Genomic DNA, 13,956 nt, shown 5'->3' with positions numbered 1-13,956 from the left:
CCCCGCAACAAAGAGACAGCTACTGAGTCTGCTAGGCTTATGTGGTTACTACCGCGATTACGTTGAAGGATACGCCGAGGTGGCCGTACCACTCACGTCTTTGACGAGGCGAGGTGTACCTAACACGATTCCGTGGAGCCAGGAAGCGCAAAATGCGCTCGACAGGCTCAAGTCAGCTCTGTGCGAAGCTGAATCGCTGAACACCCCCGACATTAAAAGGCCATATTGGCTGTTCACCGATGCGTCCGACGTTGCAGCGGGGGCTTGTTTGGCACAGATGGCAGACGAGGGACGGGAAAGGCCGATAGCGTTTGCCAGCCACCGATTAACGCCAACGCAGACCCGCTGGTCTACGATCGAGCGGGAAGCATTCGCCATTATCTGGGCACTAAAGAAATTTGATCATTGGGTGTACAGGGCAGAAATTAATGTGATGTCTGACCACAACCCCCGCTCCTATCTCACTAATAGTACGCCTCATGGGGCAAAACTCGCGCGATGGGCGCTGGCCCTACAGCGATACAATGTGACGGTGACCCACAGGAAAGAGTCAAGCAATGGTAACGCCAACGCGTTAACCCGTGTCCCCAATGTGACTTGGGGCGTAGAGCAAGCACACGCTTGAGCCATGGCCTTTCGGCGAGGCGTGAATGTTCCCGCGTACCCGGCGCAATGTGTGATGTGAACGGTGGAGTGCGCGTGAACTTGGCGTGAGGACATCCAATTACTTGGGCGTGGGACTTTCACGAACACTGTCCGATCCGCCGATGCGAATGTGTGATTTGTTTTTTGTTATACCCATCTTGTGTCGCGAGATTCATATGGTGTTCCATTCACGTGCGAAGTGTCGTACATGTTTTGTTTTCTTCGCGGGTTGTTGCGGCCTTTGTTGTATTAGGCTGAAATGACCGGATTCCAAGCTCATTTACCCTCTTAGGAGGAACGTGTAAGGCCGCAGTGAAAAGCGACCCGCAGGTGGAGTCGATCTGGCGGTCGAACCCCCCACGCACCGAGGCCAAGGAGCGAGCGCTGTTTTTGTTTTCTTTTTCTCCCCTTTTCTTGGGCGCGGGCGCGCGGGCTCGCGGGAAGCTTGGTTTGTTTCGCCCCTTCACCCCGAGGCGTCGCCAAGAAGCGAACGGCAGACGCATCCTTATCGGCCGGGAACAACAGCAGCACGCTTCTGCGAACCACATTACGGCCAGCTCGTCCAGCGAGGTCCCGCCGTGGCGCCAAGCATGGGTGCAGGGAGACGCCGTTAATGAAGCTTTTTGCACTGCCACAAGCGCTCACTAAATGTCCTGCAGAAGGCGACAATAGGCGCGACCCTTGGCCCTCCCAAGTAGGCAATCAGCCCAGCGGCCTCCCGCTGTGTCGCGAGACATTGGGTCCGAGCAACGGCGACTGTACACTGCTCTGGGACAGTGCCCCCCCCCCCCCTTTTCCTCGAACGGGACGGCTGGGTGGCCTAGTCTCCAGATCCCCCGCGGCGTTTCTTCACAAAGGCGCCAGCTGCAAGGTCGCGTCGCAAACACGCTGAGGAGGGGAGGCAAAGACAGGCGCCGTGCGAGAGTGTTTGGGGACCAGCGAGTGGAGAGAGTGTGTGTTTTAAATGTGGTATTTTTATTTGGCGCAATTAAGGACCTGGGTCCAAGATTATTCCCAAGCCACGGGGGTTGTGGCATGTTTTTAAACAATTTGATTGGCTGCTTCATTTTCGGGGCGTATCACCTAAGGTGACCGCCCTCGGGTCTTTGTTGATGTCTGGTATCAAAAAGCGGTCCTCGGACCATATTAGACAGTCAAGATTGAGGCTCCAAGCTTTTTTTTACGTATTTACACCCCTTAGGCTTTAACCGAAATGCTAGGTAGGAAAGTAAGGGCCTGTAAAGTGACTTCTCTGTGTGAGAGTCTTCATTTTCTTTTAAGTTACAGTTGTCTGTGCGACTTGTTGCTGTAACTTTGCCTATGTATACTCTTTTGCTTCTTTAAATATATATCTCCTCCTGACCATCATCAGATCATCATGCTTCTTACCTGCCGAAGACAGCTAAACATCACTGCGGCTTTATCGTTTTCTTTGCCACTCAAGATGCGCCGAGATATATCTCAAATGATTGTAGCCAATGGCGTTCGTTTCCACAATGTTCCGCGTTATTTTGTCACTTTCTGCGGCTTTGTCTCGATGTTCCTTGGCCGGCTTAAAACTGAGCGTTGTCAAGTGCAACTGGATTTCATAGCTCGATGAACTTGCTCTTATCGCCATCGCAGAGTTGCTTAACTATTTCGCGGACGCAAGTCAGCCTAAGAAAGATTTAATTTAAGTGCTGCACCAGTCTCTTCACTTCGGGCTTTCGGCATTGTCACCACTATGTGACGATACGCACTTGACCCGAATGGACAAATGACGGATTTTAGAACACAGAAAGGAGGACACAGCTTTCTGTGGGGAAAATATAAAATCAGTTCCCCATGTTGTTGACGCATTCGTTTGATAGCACAAAGCGGAGACCATTCGTTTCTGAACGGTAATATATCGTGGAAACCAACCGAGGCATCGGAAGCTCTAAACGAGCGACAGTATCTTCAAAACGGCTATGCTGCTAAACCAAACTGATACGGGCTTGTTTTTTTTTTTTAAAGCCCAGGCATTTTGAGTGTGATAGTTTCGTGGTAATCGGACAATAGCGCTTGAGAACTCCTCTCGCTTTTCCAGCATTTTTCTCAAATTATCAGTTATTTTAGCTCCAGTTAAAGAAAGCGCAGTGGAAGTAAGACCACGCGATTGGCTATCTGTGAGCGCATATAGAAAAGTATCTATGTTTGGCATCAGAGCTCCGATTAAAGCACGTCCATATTTTCCTTCTTATATTCCCTTATCTTCGTATAATGCTTTCGCTCGTAGTCGTCTCATTTACGGGATTGTTGCTCGGGGAAATACCGCAGCCATTTATCGTCTGCACAGCATTTACAAAATAAGGCCATTAGCGTTATCCCCCGCAGCTGTTTTTCTACTAAGCCTCGTTCCTTATTATATGAACATCGCATATCTTATCAGCGCACCAGATCAGTATCAGCTTGGAGTCATGTTCTTTAATCTATTAAATGGCACCCTGCAATTCCAGTTTGTTAATCTTATACTGCTTTCGATCTATAACCCTACAGGAATTGCGCAACAATAATTTTCTCCTCAAACGATCGTACTAATTACGAAAAATGACTTAATCTTTTACAGTCATTTCATTTCGGAACAAATCGTATTTAACACTAAAAACATCAATCTGCTTGCCCATATCTAAGAATATACTTGAAGATGTATTTGTTGAATTACTTAAATTTTTACGCATTTTATAGGTCTGATACCTGTGTTATATTGTTTTTGTGTAAAAATACTTATTTGGCATATTTTGCATCGTGCAACAATTCGCTAACTATGCTGTTATTATTTCTGTTGCTGTAATTGTCTACCGAGGGTCTCGGTATACAGTCTTCTGACTATGGAACCCTCGTCTTTATTTTTATGTGTTCTGTAAATACGTTCGAACTAAAAAAAAAGTAACTGTCAGTCTTCAAAAAAATGCTGGGAACTGTGCGCCTTCAAAGCCCAAAGTTAGATAGGTTTTTCGCGCACGCTCAGTCTGAATTCCGGGCGTCGCCAAATATAAGCGCTGATTTCGCGTGCAAATATGTCACGCGCATTCTTCCCGGGCCTGCGATAACCATAACGCGATTCTTTTCGCTATTTGCACTTGACCCGGGCTATATAAGCACACCGCGCGTTGCAGAGCTTTAGTAAAGCTCCTCAGCTAAGGCAAGTTAGCAGGTTTCTTTGATCGCCTCCTGCGTAGTGGGCAGGGGTGTCATGGCAGGAGGGAAGCTGTGAACCGACTCCGTTCTCGCTGTTGCTCTTTTTCCACTCCAGCAGCAAAGCCGTTTGTCTCCCAACCCGCAAGGAGAGGCTGTCGTTGATGTCTGTCTACGTCGTTCAGGTAAGAACGCATCGCAAGACTTATTCACGTCTCATTACTTCATTTTCCTAAAAACAAAAAGAATTCGTTAGTCTAGTATTACGTTAAATGATGGGATTTAGAAAATGCGACCGCTTAGAACAGCAAAAAATATTGATGGGCAGTTTTGACCGAGGTGTGGTCGCCGGTCGAAAAAAAACTGAGTTGGTAAAGATGGTATATCATGACACATGGGAGCGAAAGTTGAAGAATGTGGTCGATGCGATAATCTCTGCATGGCTGTGCTGCCTGTAAACATGGTTCCTGCCGTATAGTGGAGAATAAAAGAACATGTGTGAACACGACATGATTAGCGCTGTGCGACGGAAAACGGAAATATGAGAAAAGCATTACTGCGTCTGACCTCTTTTTGGGAAAGATATTCCATCACTCTCTTCATCTCTATCGCAAGCCGGCCTTAACGGCTACCCCACCACGGTTGACTATCATATCGTGAGTGATGCGACGACCACTGGTTGGACAGCCCTTTCGCCCAGCAGTTGCGGGCTGTACGAGTTAAAAGACGCATGGGAAACTGTTCTCCCGAAGTGGTCGTGGCAAGAAGGAAGTTATTCTTTGATCGCTATAGCGCCGTAAAACTCTCAGAATCACCGGTGCTTGATCACCAGAAAGGCCACAAGAACTACAGCAAGCTGCTTTTACTTCTCGATATGCTCCTTAGTTTGAATTGTTGAGCAAAAAAAAAAATTAAACAGCAGCTCCTTACAGTATAGATCAACATATCTGCCCGAACTACTTTCTTCTCGGGCTAGCAGAGCGTACGGCTGCTGAAAAGCGAAGTGAGATGGGATGTAAAATGAATTGAATTAATCAAATTCCCTGTTGTTTTAAGTTATATTTAGGTGAATAATGTGGTCATATGCTAATGACGCTATGCTGTCTGTTTCATGCCGTGGTTTCAATGCTGTATTGTCCCGTGGTGGCTACAATGCCGTAGACGACAAATAAACCGACCTAGTATAGGACTGGAATCAAGTCTTTATTGGACTGACTTGCGCCCGCAAAAGAACTAAGACGGCGGCGTCGATAGCAGCAACTAGGGCTCGGCAGTTGTCGGACTATACGAATGCCCGGTGCACATGTCAGGGCTCAATTTAAAGTTGTCACTGAATCATTTAGATAAGACGCAAACTGTGACTAGCGCAACCGAGAATACTGTAGAAACAAACTCGCGTGCCTGGGGCCTTTCGCGATACATCTCTGCGCAGCTTACGCAACAAATAAAAATGATAACGCCCTGTAAAATCGTTCCATGCGCTAAGTGATAAGGCCGCATGCTCGCCGCTGTTTAAAACCAACAAAATAGGGATTAATATAGTTCGCGGCAATATGGTTACATGCACCAGATCAGCGACGTACTTTTGGGAGAAAAAAAAATTTTATCCCCGCACCCCCTCACCAAGGGCTGAACCTTTGTCGGCCCGGCACCTGATGATACACTCTTTGGGTAGAGACCATTAGGAGCCCTGTGTCGACGTGTTAATTCTACTCGTTATCGTGAATGGCTGTGGCGATATTGTTTCGGAATGTAGATTAGAAACGTGCGCTTTTTTTGTAAGCGGCCATATATATAGTCCTGAAATGTTTACATCAAGCTTGAATGCTAGGACGGCGCAAGCTCCGTGGTGACCACATCAAACGTTGTATCGTAAAGGGAAAGGTGGCCTGCTGTCAAAGCGTTTGCTGAACAAAAGAAGTGAACCTGACTTATCACAGCCAGATACAAAATGGTTGCTTGCTGCACTGCTATGAATGAAGCGTCATGTTTAGAACGATTTTGAGGGTTTGCAGCGCCCACGGAAAGCGCTTGTCTACTTTAACGAATTTGGCAAATCTCCTTTTATCCCCTTTCATCATATTGGGGTTGGTTTGTGGGGTCTAACGTCCCAAAGCAACTCGGGCTATGAGAGACTCCGTAGTGGAGGGCTCCGGAAATTTCGAAACCTGGGGTTATTTAACGTGCACTGACATCGCACAGCACACGGGTTCCTTGCTTTTCGCCTCCATCGAAAAGCTATATTCGCGTGATCTCCGCGTCAAGTCGTCGTCACAGACCGTTTGCCGATTGTCAGTCGAGCGCGCAAGCCAGAAAAGCGTCAAAGGCGGCGTATGCTTTGTGTCAGGGTACCATTCCTCTTCGTGTCACCAACAGTAAAATCTGCCATTACAGTACATTCAGTCTCTCGCGTCTAGTGTGAAAATAGCATATCGAAGCTAGTTGTGTACTTTTAAGAGGCACTGAAGTTTTCAAAACGCGTCCGTTTTTATAGGGAACTTGGTGATCGAGCGTTTCTGCGGCATCTCTGGTCCACTTACTAACACCGCGGGATTTCGTGATATAAGAAAGATGGGCCGAAATGAAGCGCCGTTATCACCCGCTACTCTTAGAGGGGAAAGCCCCTCCAGCCACGTTTCGCCAAGGTCATCTGGTACGATAATTGGACCTTCAGCTGGAGGAGCGCCGGGGGTGTTGTGACGTCATTCATGCATGTGACATTACACATTCAATACCCCTGCGTCGTGCTCCAGACCCTCGCCAGCTGTGGCCATGAGACGAACCACGTGACTCGCCGCTCCTTTGAAGGGGGAGGGAGCCTGTCGCTGGGTGTGTGCCTCGCCATGCAGAGCCACACATCGATAACGATACAAAATCGGAATACAGGCTCAGGTCCGACTGCAAGTGAGCTGCAGCTTTCCTGTTGAAGCTCTCGATCAGTCAACCGCCCGGTCACTTACAATAGACAGCGGAACCGAAAATGTATAAGGGGAGTTGGACACATTCATAAGTAAGAGCATCCTGTGTGGGCACTGCTCGGCGTCCAGTACAATGATCCCGTCCAAGTAAATCTTGTGGTCGCATGCCTTGCAGTGCGTTTTGTGCAGTTTCATTACTTCGGATAATTTCTTGGTTTCGCCAATGTACGAAGCCGACCACTCCGATCAAGGCATCTCGCACACGCCTTGAAATCACATTCCAAGGACAATGAACATTTTTCCAGTAGAATCTTTCCAAAACTGACCATGAACGAAATTACACCTTTTACTGGATTCCTCCTTTGAGAACAGATGTTACTATAGTTTGGGGTCGGGGTCCTCTGGGTGCCTGGGACATTTACAGGCAGTAGAAAAGAAATTGCGCAAAAGTACGGCGAAAAAGCCCTCCACATCATGTGATCCGGCTAAGTCTAAGTTTAAATGCCTTTCTTTTTTCTTTTTTTTTACGAAAGCCCGCATCATTTCCAAGCGGACGGGTGGAAATTACCGCTCGGCACAGGGAAACGGAATATACGGCATGTAGCATAATTGAATATTACAGCAGGTGGAAAACAAGACAACAAAGAAACAAATGTGCAAATAAGGTTCATACTAAAAACATAAAAGATGTAAGAAATGACTAAAAGCCTTTTAAAGTAACATCAATTCAACCCTCACTCCCAGGCAAACCGAAAGCTTGATGTTAAATTGCGGCATCTGAAAATTACTGTGACGACACGATAATCAACCTCACGCAGCGCAAACACGTTAAAGAACCCCAGAAAGTCTACCGGAGAGATGGTAAAGTCGATCGTCAGGTGCGTGCCTCATGAGGCGCGCTCCAAACCACTGCTTGAAAAGCAAATAGGGCATTTGACACGTGAAAGGTATGGCTTATTTTCAGTTCTGAAAGCATTTCCTGATGAGCACCAGCGTCTGCTGCACTGCCTTGCCCCCAGAAGACGACGGAAAAACATGTCTTTTCATTTCTTTAGTAGGTAGCTTACACCCATGTTTTTGAGTAAGTGTAATTGTGTGCATGAGAAGCAGACTTAAGTTGTATTCAGTGGAAAAAAGCAGTGAGCAAGTTGTCACCGTTATACTTAGCATGACAAAAACCAAAATCCGGGGCTTAATTGGTCGCGTACCAAGTTACTTGGTCTCCATGACCTCATTTAGTTATTTCAAAGACATCGTCAAATGATGCCTCTACCAGTTCACCACGAAATCCATTGCTGCTTTCTGCAACGCTATGTGCAGAGCGCGCAGCTCGGTGATATCGCAACAGCTGCGGTCGAAGCACGTGTGACTGGTGTGACAACCAAACGCACCTTCCAGAAAACAGGCGGCGCTGCATGCACGATCCCGCGGAGTGCATCTTGTCATCGTTAGGGAGCCCTCGTGGTACAGGTCACCACGCTGGTTTGGGGTCGCACCCGGTGATAAAGGATGCTATTATACACCTTTCCATTAAGTGGATCATGGGCTGCTTTATGTAGGGTGCTTGGATGCTAGCTTTCAGTATTTCGTGCTCGCGAGGGTGGGAGCGGGAGTAGCAGTCAATAGAGGTGTTGTTTCTACCAACGTTTTTATTTCGACATCTTCCCCACCTGATGGAAAGTTGTACAGGCCGGCGCAAATGTCTGCAATGTCCCCACTCACCTCAAGCAATAAGAGAAGGTCACGCTAGCGTTTTTTTGCCACGATCGAGTGAAGCACAGAAGTGGGTATAATAATACCCCTTGCGGAGTGCCTCTCGTGCCCATCTTCATGCTTTGTTTGTTTTGTGCCGATGATGATCTTGACGGTTCTGTCTTTAACGAACTCGTAGATGTATGAGTAGACTCGCTGGCCAGTTCGTGCTCTAGAGCTTCTGGATGATTGTGGAGTGTTTGACGTTGTGAAACGCTCCTTTGAGGTCGAGGGATAGAAGTGCTCGCTCACTGTTTCTGCATGCTGGATCAACGACTTCGCGTTTGAGTTGCAGAAGCAAGTCATGAATGGACAGATGTGCTCTAAATCCAAACATCGTGTGTGGCAGTAGCTCGTTGTTCTCTAGATAGTTGGAGAGACGCGCGTGGACTGCCTTTTCCATGAGCTTGCCAGCGCACGAAGTGAGGGATATGGGGGTGTAGGTTTTCAATACTGATGTTCTTGCCGGGTTTGGGAATAAAGTGTACATTAGTTAACGTTAGTTAACGTAATATGTAAATTGCTGTAGTGCTTCCGTGCCGAGGTTGGTTAGAAGTCCGAACGTAAATTTGTCTTGTCTCGGGGCTGTACCTCGGCACATATCTGCTAGTGCTGCTATGATTTCTTCCCAAGTGAAGTCTTTATCTGGGTCTTCGTTCGGTTCCCCCCGGTGCCTATGTACACATTAAACTACATCATCCCTGCTATTGCTAGCAAAGCAAGCCCACCCCACCGTTGTAATAGATTTCGCGTAAAATACGTCCATGGACGCGATAGGGGCGGGTTGAGTAGAGTTATCGGGTCGAAAACCGGAAACGCGATCGAATCGGGGTGTCGAGGAGCCGAGTTGAGTCGGGGAATGGTGGGAGAGGAGAACAGTAGGAAAAACGCGAGAGATGCACTGACAAAATCCGGAATCTGATGCCATGGAATTACTTGGTCTCGAACGCCAGGCGCCGCCGTAATCGCTACTCGAACCAATAAAAAAAAACCTTCTATCTCTATGCTCATCAGGTCGGGTTGGTGTAAACTCAACTCAACACGATACCCCCCCCCCCCCCCCCCTTGTATATGGCATGAGACGCCGGGGAAGAATGTTGAAAGGGGGGTGCACAGACTTGGTGGGCAAAAGCGCATTCGGGAAGCTGTCTGTTGATGTGAAGTTCTTGCCGGATATGGACGTTTTTCTTACCCTTTTCTAAGGAGCCTCGATCGTTTGCATTGAGGCTCCCTACCCTTTTCCAGCAGTGCACTCCTCTTGCGGCCGCAAGGAGAAGTAGGATTGACGAGACGGGCTACCTAGAAATGTTTATTTTTCAAGAAGCAGTCGAGTGCATGGCTGGTTGCCCCAACATACCCACCCCCCTCCCCTTTCTTGCAAACTCCCAACCCCTATTAACTTATGAAAACAGGATGCTGACAAACCTGGCCCTGTCTTCTCGCTTGAGAGGAGCCAGAGGAAACGTCGACAATAGTTCGTCGCGTCGATGACGCCATGGTTCTCGTTTCACGGGGAAGCACGTGCAACGAACTACGCCATTTTCACGTCGCATCCCTGCAAAAATGGCGGCCGAGGAGGCGTCGCGCACGCGCAGTAGCACTAGATGAAGAAAAGGTTAATTGTGCGTTATCCATATTCAGATCGGGCACAAGTACGCGAAACTCCTTAGTACATGTACACATTAGCAATTCTTCCCTTGAAAAATGATCACACAGTCTAAGCACGAGTCCACTTATTTTTGTTTTAAGAATAGCATGGTCCATTGCGAATAACCTGAAATCGTACCAAACGTTTTAAGCGCATCGGACTTAAGCATGCCGGAAAAAAGGTGAATGCAAGCTTATTACCGAGATGTGGTATTTTTCTTCAAAATGTCCTTCACAAAAACGACTGACGTGACACACAAAGCGCGGGCAGATGTGAGCGAATACAACAGCGTAAACCCGAGCTCCGCGTTTGACTAGGTAATTTTGCTAGCATGACAGACATTCTCAGTCTGATTTATGTTCGCGCAGAGAAACAAAATACTCTGTTGTCAGTTAGTGTGCAGGAAATAATTATTTCTGCCCAGCCGTGCAATCTAGTCACCTAAACTTCGTAAACTTTCCATTTCCAAAAAGTCCATTTCCAATAACTGCAGAATGAATGTTTATTGGACTTTTGGAAAAAGTCCAATAAACATTCCTTCTGCAGTTATTTAGCGATTTGCTGTTTAGAGTGTAAAAATATTGCAAAAAAATCCGTGCATGCTGCGAAAAGGAAGCACGGAGTTTAGTAAAACAAGACACGCAACCGCCACTCTTTTAGATTTACTGGCGTCGTTTTATGCGCTTTGTACGCTTTATGCGGTTTACCGTGCTGATGGATCTGATACTTTTTTTGTGTGCACCACTTGCCTAATGACAGCTTTATTTTTCTTATCGCCTTTTCAACAGTGTGTACATGACGTATTCGAGTGTCAGACTGGAAAATTAGTGCCAAGCCCATGCAGATACAAAGTCCGTGCTCTGACCTGCAGTAGTTTAGAATGAATCGAGACACAACCTGGCTCATTTTATCGTACTCGGCTCGATGATTAAGCTGGTTAAAAGTAGCACTCACAGCGTACTGTCTAACCAATTTGCCGTTGAGTTAGTGCACGTCAACTTTGGATAGACAACCATGCACGAGTATCCCCAAAATTGAGATTACGCCGACACTGTAAAGGAAATGTTGCCGCACCAGAAAGCTGTCTGGTCACGTGTAGGTGCTGAGTGGATTGAGCTTCACGAGTTCACAACGAGGCGAATGCTTTTTGAGGCCACTGTCAGAGGATCAGATAGTGTGACACTGCGCCAATGACTATTAAAGGGTTCCTGAAACCGAGAAAATTATAAAGGATTTCTGATGTGTGTAATGGTAATAAATCGTAAAGTAGCAGTGAAATGATTTTTTACAAAGCGAATAAATTTCACTTCGTAAGAAGTACTTTATACACTGACAAAATATGGGACTATGAGCGATTTAACTTTAAAGTGTACGCTACGAATCAGTCGCTGCGAAAACATCGTAAAACTGCGCGTGCGCACTGTTATGTTCTGGCAAGGAATTTTGAGAGGCTGAAGATTTTTTTTTATCGCTGCAATTATTGAGCAGTGACTCAATGTTATGCTAAGGAAAATATTAGGGTTACTTACTTGCAAAGCAGCTGATGCTGGATATAAAACTGTCCCGAAAGAAATTGAGTTCATCGTATCACGCGACTATAAACATGTATTTATTCCAAACTAAACACCGATAGTTCAGCCCGTATGAATCTATTTTACTTATCTTGTCAGAAAGAGTTTGATCGGGATACAGCAGTTGCGCTTAGACAAAAATAGATTAGTGTACAGCAGACCTAAAACATCTTATATGGCAATGTCCACCGTTTTAACGAGGAAGAAACAAAATTACGCATATTCCACACGACATGCCCACCCTAGCAGCTCAGATTCTATCAAGCACCGAAATACAACATTCCATTGCTACATACGGCAATGAGAGTGGCACAGCACGCAGATCGGCAGCATGTGAAGCAACGAGAAACAGGTTGAAAAACCGTGAAGACGCGAAAAGCTACTCTCCCATCCCTCCTAACTTCCTAATTACATAAACAGCGGCCGAGAGCCTTCCCTTCAATCAAAGGTTTTATTCATTTAGTCTCGTACATTGTGCTACTCCTGAGGTATATGTAACATTTAATATAAAATTTGGTGCTGGGAAGATATGTTTCTCAAACTTTCGAACATTTTTCTAAAGCAAAATCTGTTCGCTTGTTCACTACCCCTGTTACGGATGCGCAGAACCCTTCAACATCAAATATATATATATATATATATATATATATATATATATATATATATATATATATATATATATATATATATATATATATATATATATATATATATATATATAAATGTGTGTGTGTGTGTGTGTGTGATGTAGTGACGAGCTTTGCTTTCATTCAGCACCGCGATTGAACCCCCCTTTCTCAAATTCAGCAACGAAGCTCCTTGCCACCTAAACACCGCAATGGAGGTTTAAAGCGTTGCCCGCATGTAACCGATTTCCACTGGATGGCCGCCGATTTCACACTGGATGGTCAGCAGCCGAGCGCCATTTTCTTTTTTTTTTTTTGCCACCCAGCTGTGCGAAAACCTGTTCTTCCTAAGTTGGATGAGTGGATCCCCTTTAAAACGGTGATAGTCATCAGCATGCTGAAACTTTCTTTTTTTTTAAAAAAACTTCGATAACCTGTAAGAATCTGTCAACTCTAACGACTTTCCTGTTAGTCCCGGGTTATCTTTAAAAACCCATGTTTAATTTTGATTTAGCTTCCATGCGTCTCCTTCCTGCTATTTATCCACCAATCTTCAAACCGTCTCTTGCTAACCTCCACTGCCGATTCATTCACGCTTCCTTTTTTACCTCTAAACCCCAGGGCCTCGGCAGGAGTGACTATGTACGCATCAACATCTGAATGGATACTGTCACACACCAGTATAAGATGCTCAATTGTTTCCGGGTATCTACTGCACATGGCATACGTTCCATCTTCTTGATTAAACTTCCTCTGTAGCCAATAGCGTTTTAATACATCCTGATCTAGCTTCAATAGAAAAAGGCCCCTGCCTCTTGAGTCTTCATAGAAGGTTTCCTTCTTAATCCGAGTATTCCTTTTTCTACATATGTCTAGGTTCGGCTTCTGCTCTATTGAATTATCCCTGTTTTTAGCCTTTGTGATCTTTACCTGTCATTCAACGTTCTTTATTTCTCTGTCCTGCCTTCCATGATGCACACGACCCCCCCCCCCCCCCAGGCGCGCGCATCTGGTTCTTCCTATCTTCGCGAGATTTGTTGAGCTGCGTTGTTTCCTCTTTTGCTCATATTTGCCAAGAAAACATACACAGCCATCACTTCCAAAAGCTACAGATCGAAATACAGAAGCCATGGCAGAAGTAAGGCCTCTGGAGTCTGCTGGCAAAGCAAGCAGCTGATTAACAGCCTTTCAGCACAGCGTGGACGGTAGCACGTGGTCCAAGCCGGCTGCCTACCTCGGGCTTCACCGAACTAGGCCTTCTGCAACAAACTTGTGCGAGCGCGACTTGAAAATGTCACAATGCGCCGAGGGCGCGATTCACCGTTCTCCGAACGAGTCTTCCACGGAAAATTCTCGTTGCATGGTTTGGAGAAGACGATACTCGGAGGATGCTTTCAAAAACATCACTGGAGTGATAGGACAAGTCTGGAGTATATTCACAAGGCAAACAGCTCATTAGCGAGTGTAGGAATAGGGGAACCGAACAGGTTTGGGGGGATGGGGTAATTGCGGGGCCACAAGAACTACTCGCGTGCAATGGTGCGAAGAAATGTCTGGGGGTGAGGCAATTGCTCTCAGCACCTGCATTCGCGCTCCTCTGTTTCCCATATCACCAAAGAAAGCATAGCTTTTCCTTGTGA

The 13,956-nt window shown here is 46.3% G+C and overlaps 1 protein-coding gene across 2 annotated transcripts in view; it reads left to right on the top strand.

The window, feature by feature from the left end:
* Positions 1-13,956, top strand: part of LOC146182972 (dnaJ protein homolog 1-like) — a 147,404-nt gene that overhangs the window by 116,671 nt on the left and 16,777 nt on the right. Inside the window, exon 1 of one of the 2 annotated variants that reach the window (XM_084608997.1) lies at positions 3,713-3,986. The exons of the other annotated variant lie outside the window; for it this stretch is intronic. The gene's annotated coding sequence lies outside the window, so the exon portion shown is untranslated. Of the gene's footprint in view, positions 1-3,712; positions 3,987-13,956 lie in introns of those variants that run through there. 2 annotated transcript variants of the gene reach the window in all.

The sequence above is a fragment of the Amblyomma maculatum genome, chromosome 7 (assembly GCF_055883805.1).
Source record: "Amblyomma maculatum isolate TAMU_Amacu chromosome 7, ASM5588380v1, whole genome shotgun sequence".
In the NCBI taxonomy this organism is placed as follows: domain Eukaryota; kingdom Metazoa; phylum Arthropoda; class Arachnida; order Ixodida; family Ixodidae; genus Amblyomma; species Amblyomma maculatum.
Note: the sequence above shows the minus strand (reverse complement) of the source record. Positions and strands in the feature narration are given on the sequence as shown.